Source organism: Colossoma macropomum, unplaced genomic scaffold (genome assembly GCF_904425465.1).
Source record: "Colossoma macropomum unplaced genomic scaffold, Colossoma_macropomum, whole genome shotgun sequence".
Classification (NCBI taxonomy): domain Eukaryota; kingdom Metazoa; phylum Chordata; class Actinopteri; order Characiformes; family Serrasalmidae; genus Colossoma; species Colossoma macropomum.
In genome coordinates, this window is record NW_023494798.1 from 28,692,336 (window position 1) to 28,699,778 (window position 7,443).

Consider the following 7,443-nt stretch of genomic DNA (forward strand, 5'->3'; position numbering starts at 1 on the left):
AATGACATTTTAATATCCAGACACAAAAATGCAGCATGGAGATGCATGGAGATGTCTGTGTTTAAGGTCTCATGAATTTGGGACATGCAGTACTATTCAATGGCTCAGACTGGTAAGCCCACCCTTCATGCATTGCAAACACAAGCAAGTGCACAAGCACTAAAATGTGTTTAACTCATAACCCTGCTTTCGCACTCAAATCATAAATGAATGTATTCACCTCTTTGGATTATTCCTTCACAAGTCACAAGCTGTTCTAAGAAACCAGCCTCAATCATTATGCTCTACGTTAAGCCTATAGCATTATACGTATTCTTGGATGTTACACACTGAGAAAGCATGTTGGTGGTCTATGCAACACTGTTGGAAATGCCATTTACTCTTATTCAGAGACTTTCACAATGCTGTGACTGCGGAAATGAGCCCTTGACAAGCAGAATCGCACTAAAATGCAAGTTTTGTTTCACTATTTTCATTTCATTCTCTCAGTAAGACAGACAAAGCGTTTCTGGCATTAAGCCTTAATCAGGCCGGCGGGCTTAGTGCGAACAACATTCTCTCCGTCTGACTTTACGGATGTGATTAAAGCCGAGAAATGAAATTTGATGTGATTTTATTTGTAGAGAGATGCAATTCATTTAAAAGATAATAGTGCTCTAACAGTGCGACCCTTCTTAGAGATTCAGTTTTGTTCTGTTCCCTCCGTGCACTGAAGCAGCTGACACAGGCACAAACAATTATTAAAGGTTATTGAGAAAATAAAAAAAGATATTTAATGATTTTGGGGCTCTAGGCAAAAGACAGGAATGGAGCCCCCTGGATGCACATTTTTAAATAAGTTGTTTCCCAAGTGACGCATGTATATAAACTGCAAAAATGATATCTTGTCAAGTGAAATCTTAAAGCTAGTCTAATATTTCTCATTTTGAGATTGATTACTTAAGTATTTGTAGGTAGTTTTTACTTGTTTTAAGTATTTGTATTAAGTTACATTTCACTGTATTGGTAGCTAATTAAGTTTTAAGAAATATGCTATATCTCAGATAATTTGATATCTGATATGCTATATATCAGATAATTTAGCACAGTTTAATGTGAAAGTCAAGTAATGAGTAGTGAGATTACTTTTTCCAGGAAGTAAAATAAAATACATTTTTGTTTAATTACCTCAACACTGTAGCTATCTTTACTAGTATTAACACTAGCCAGTGGTGGACGAAGTACACAAATCATGTACTTGAGTTAAAGTAGAGATACCCAAGGTAAAATATTACTACAGTAAAAGTAGAAGTTCCTCCCTTTAGACCTCCACTTGAGTAAAAGTACAAAAGTATTTACCTTCAAATGTACTTAAGTATCAAAAGTGAAAGTACTAAAAGATTAATTATGACTCTAATGTCCTATTACCATTTTGTAACAAGACTCTTGCTTCATTAACTCATTTTAGGTAAAAAATACTCTAGTCTCACTCTTGGTAAACCAATCTTTTAATAGAATGTCATTAATTAGTGACGCTGCCATCTATTAAAATTATCATAAACACAAAACACTGAAGGCAAACAATTTCCATCAGGTAGAACTGAGTGGCTCTGAAATAACCTTTTGCAAACAAGCAAAGTTTCAGTTTAAGATTTATTTGCAACTTAGTTATTTTTAAGTTTAATAAAAACTTGCTTTAATCACAGTTAGCTTAGTTCCATCATTTATGTTGGAATAGACACTCCCAACATTTTACGCTGCTGCACTACGTTGAACTGTGTGCTTGCACTGGGTCGGTATGTCCAACAGGTCAAAACAAGCTCAAAACAAAGTGCGCGCTGTGCCCTGACTGGTGTTCTTGCTTCACACTTCTTTCATTTTGACCTGTTACGTTTTTATGCACACATAAGCCAAAAGGAACGACAGATTTCTCATAATGTAGTGGAGTAAAAAGTAAGATATTTGACTTTGAAATGTAGTGGAGTGAAAGTAAAAAGTCACCCAAAATGGAAATTACAGTAAAGTACAGATACACGAAAAAACTACTTAAGTAAAATGTAATAATGAATTACATAATAATGAATTAATAATGAATTACATTTACTTGGTTACTGTCCACCACTGACACTAGCATTATAGTCTGCTGAGTCTGTGCAGCACCAGAATCCTAATAGGAAAGTCTATTCACTGCAGCCATCTTTGCTACTGTTATTTTGACCCATACAAGACCAGACTCTTATCTCTTTAAATGGGACGAGACCAAAATACTTTAAACTGAAGGTCAAATTACCATTTCAAAAACATATTTGAAGCCACCAGTAAAATCTGACAAAATCTCATAAATAATTTTGTTGCATTTGACTCAATAACACACAAAAAACATGATTTTTAGGTTGTTCTGGCTACTGGGGTGCTCACGCCACAATATTGTCAACACTTCTCCACTCACAGCATGCCCAGTGAGAAACAGATGCCATGCTGAGCGTTAACCTGCCATTTGTAATTTACGTTGGCAATATAAACATTAAAAAACATTAAGTGTTGGTCACACTTTATTTTGGTCCTCTATAGATGATCTACAGATACTTAAGATTAGGGACAAATTTAATGAAATCTTTAACATGTAACTTCAAGCTCAGTTGCATTTAATAAATATTTAGTTGAAAGTTAGTTAAAAATGGACCGAGCATCTACAGTGGACCATCCAAATAAAGTGTTACCGAACTTTTGGGCTAAAAGAATTTCAACTTGTGCTTTTAAAATAGTTTGGAAAAGAAAAGTCTCAAACCCATTAAGCTGAGTGTTAAAGATATACAGAAAGGTTTAGTACAGACCTCCTTAGGTTAATAAAACCTTTGCATGTGTTTTCTTTTGAACTCACTGAAAAGTTACAGTAAAAAAAAAAAAAAATCCACTAACAAAAAAGGCCAGGTGTCTCTAAACTTTTGATAGGAATTATATTTTTGGATCAAGTTCTGAGAGAAACGGACAGCGAATGGAAGAGGACCCCTGCGGAGTGTGGAGTTTGACCACAGGGCTTTTTCCACTGAGTTAATGGCCCTGGCGCTTACACACTTCTTACTGACCCTTTACACACTCACTCTGCAGTGAAGGAGCATGTGTTCAGCCGGCGCACTACTTTCCTCTTCCCTCCGGCCTGCAGAGTCACCGCTATCTCTCAGGATGCTCTTTCCCTTTCAGGGAATGATTATGGTTTTGCATTCGACCCTGTAGTTACGGCATTCATTAACTCATTGCTTAAGATTCATTAACCCCTTCAGCTTTGTACGTGTGCCCACACTTCAATTCTTCACTCACATAATAACATAAATATATAGTAGCAATGATAATTAATAAAGATAAATAATTCAAAAATTATGAATAGTAGTTGCTCAATATTTCAAAGTACTTACTGAATAATGTATAGGAATTACTAAATAATCCATAATTACTGAAAAATCTATAGTAGTTATTGAAAAATTCATAGTAGGTACTGAAAAATGCATAGTATACTACTACTGTAGATTACTGGATAATCTATAGTAACTACTGAATAATAATCTATAATCTTTAAAGGTTACTGAATAATCCACTGTAGTTATTCAATAATTCTGAATAATCACCTCAATTCTTCACTTTCAAAATAATTTGAAGTAAATAGTAGCTAAATAACAGTTAATAAGTAATCTTAGCTGCTGAATATTTCATTATAGTCACTGAATGATTCATAGCAGTTAATAGAAAATTCACAGTAGTTATTCAAAAATTCATAAGAGTGACTTAATAATCCATAGTAGTTACTCAATAATTAACAGTAGTTGCTGGTTAATTCATATTAGTTACTGAATTATCCACAGTACTTATTTAATTACTAGTTAGAAGTTTGGTGCCCTAAAGAACCTTTTAGTCTGTTTCTTTTTTTTTGTAAATAAGTGCAAAAATATCCATAGATTACAGAACCTTCTGTATGTGAAGGTTTTTCCTAGATCTATACTTCCAAGTCAAGAACCCTCTATGAACCTTTATGTTTAATGTGTTGAGTTCTAAGCGTTAATTAAAGTGTGTTTCTTTTCTGCTTTATCTGAATGAGCGTTAGTGTTTTTTTCCTTTTCTGTTGTGTTTCTCGGAGTGTGGTAGGAGTCAAAGTGAAGAGGTGCCAGGGTAGTGCACTTTTAGAATCAGCAAATGCCAGCGTCGTGTCCTCCTCCGTGCCAGACCCCATGGGGAGCTGCCGGAGTGAGAAAAGCTTGGAGCAAATCGGGCCTCGTCTTTGCCAGGTGCCAACATCTTTTTTTTTTTCTTTTTTTCCATCGGTGTTTTCCTGGCAAAGCATTTTGGGGCCATGTTCTTTAAATTGAATATTTTTAACTCATTACGGATACATGACAACAGATCTGTATGGCGTCAGCATGAATTAACGTGGAACTGTGAGAAACATAATCTGGGAAACTAAAGGGATGCCCTGCATTTGCAGCTTATGAATGTGGTGTTTTGCAAAATTACATATTGAACTGAAAGGAGGCCGTGATCGAAGTTCGTCAGTGTTTTTAGATTAACCACTCAACGCCATGCCTTTCTCTTTGAAGGCATGTGTTCATTCTACAGGCCAGAACATTTTAATGAATAACGTGACAATACAGCAGTGTTTGTTTAAAAAAGAAAGAAAGGGAAGCTTTTGTTCTCTCAAATGTCTAATCTGTTAATGATTTTGTGTGCGGCCTGTCTTATGACATTCAGCTTAGACAGGTCACACAACAGTAGTTAACAGCTTCCTCTGTCAGGTTTATGTGCTCAAGCTGGATTAATCCTGAAATGCATTGCACATGAAATCATGACATTAATGATGATTAAAGCCCAGATTTTTTCATATGACTGTATGTAGACAACATTTACAACTGTATAAGGCAACACTGCAGCCACTGCTACTGTGTTAGTGCTTACCGGAGTAGTAATTACTTATAGTATGATTTGTTTCCCCTCTGCTAAAAATGTATATTCTTTCATTTGTTTTGATTTGAGTTAGTTTGATTTATCTTTTTGGTTACATTTAGGGCGGCACGGTGGCGCAGTGGGTAGCACTGTCGCCTCACAGCAAGAAGGGCCAGGGTCCTTTCTGTGTGGAGTTTGCATGTTCTCCCCGTGTCTGCGTGGGTTTCCTCCAGGTACTCCCGTTTCCTCCCACAGTCCAAAGACATGCAGTCAGGCCAATTGGACATGTTAAACTGCCCCTAGGTGTGATTGTGTGTGTGAATGTATATGTCTCTGTGTCTGCCCTGCGATGGACTGGCGACCTGTCCAGGATGTGTCCTGCCTTCTGCCCAGTGACAGCTGGGATAGGCTCCAGCACCCCACCGCGACCCAGAAGGATAAGTGGTTTAGATGGTGTGTGTGTGTGGTTACATTTAGTTGTTTGTTTTATGTTAGTTTAATTGAGCTTGAATTCATTTAGTTTTGTTGTTTTTTCATTGGATTAGTAACGCTTAGTTTGATTTTGTTTAGTTTTTGTTTTTTCCCTTGGATTAGTTTAGCATAGTTTTGTTTGTTTATTTTGGAAGGTTTTCCCAGTGGTTTACTGTAGCTTCATCCACCTCCATCAAAAGGCTGTCCCTGATTGGCCAGAAGCTCACTTTAATTGGTTAGGCATGCAGCATAAGTTACCATGGTGATGGAGCCTGATGAAAAGTTAATAGAAAGTCCAGGGTTGGATCAAACTAAGTTTAATGGCTGACTAAGCAAGAAATCCTGCTTTGTGAGACAGGCCCTGGTCACGTAGGCCCTGTTTACATCTGGTGTTAACATGCATGCTGGGTGATCTGATCATAAAAGGACAGCTCTAATTCCAGATGTGAAGACAGTTCAATACATCTTGAAGACACATTGTGATCCAAATGCTTAAACCACCTCCGGAAGTGGTCAGGGACAGATATGACCACATAAATGCCAAAGTGCCCTGTTTTTCTTGATGAAAGCTGTTATAAAGCTTATGTTTTGGTCTTTCCCATTTGTTTCTAAGCAGCATTACTGATCCATGGAATCTAAATGTTTGTAACAGCCTGTCCATTTACACAAACAATGACCATTTGTGTCCAACAACAAATGTAGAGAGAGACTGATGTACTAAAAGTGTATGGCACCCTTCCTCCAGTCAGAATCCCATCATAAGTGGTCAATTAAGACACATTCAAGACATCTATGTATGTCTTTGTGTCCACTTACGATCAGATCATTCATGATAGATGTTAATATGAAAGTGTGAACAAGTTCTTAGCTTGTTTAGTTTGGTTTGATTTGTTTTTTTTGGTTTGGTTTAATATGGCTTTTAGGTTTGATTTGGTTCAGTTTGGTTTGATTCAGTATATTTCAGCTTAGTTTGATTTGGCTTATTTTGGTTTGATTTGGTTCAGTTTGGTTTGATTTCTTTTTGCTTACTTTGGATCGATTTGATTTGTTTTCACTTTATGTATTTTTTGGCTTCATGTGTTGCTCATAACCAGCGTGATAACACTCTGTGTCTCTTTCTTTTTGATGGTAAGTGAGTGGCTGCTTTGATCTTGGCCCTGTTTAAATCTCCTCCTGTCCCTTAGCAGACCAAAGCGCCTGTCACACTGCGGCGTTGGTGCTGGACGCAGGCACAGCTGTGGTAATGAGGGAGCTGATGCAGTGCAGAAAGACGCTGACTCACTCTTCATCACAATCAACCCGCTCCACTCAGCTAACCGCAAATGACCAAATACGCCCCAGGGCCACGCCACACTGCTTCTTTTCACCGGTGCAAGATAACTCTCTAAGAATGATCCTATGATGCAGTTCATTTAAGGACTGGACCTGCTGATTATCTCTGGAGAGAGCACTTTCATGTGTACTTGCTGCCTGCCCAGGATATCAACCTAAACTCTCACTAATTTGCTGCCCTGTTTACTGCACTCTAAGTCACTATCTACCTTCAGATCCTATTCTTTATTGAGGATATTTATAATAATAGGATATCCTGTATAATAATAATAGAATAGTATCCTGCATACATTTGCTGGTGCAAATACATATGATGTCCCTGCCTTAAAGTGATAGTTCAGTTTTCCCCTTACCCCAAATGTGGTTGATCAGTCAAAACATGTTTTGTGTCTGAATGTTGCTTCTTTAGATTTGGACTGGAGCTATGAGGCTAATGTAGCTAGGAAGCAATGGAAGCTTACTTCTCATTAATTAGCATTGTGAAAACTGCATGGCGGAATCATGATGCAGTTGCCTAAATTCTCATTAAGTTGTTAAGTAATCTCAAACAGACTTGCTTGTGTGGTTTCTGACACAATAAGGCCCACCTTTATCTGTGAAAATGTATCAGAAGATACATTTGATTTTAGTTTTGTTTATTTTTTGTACTTTTGGTTGTGTTTATAGACAGCAGCATGTCATACAGTTTCAGAAACCACATAAGAGAGGCCGTGGGGTACTGCAATTTTATCA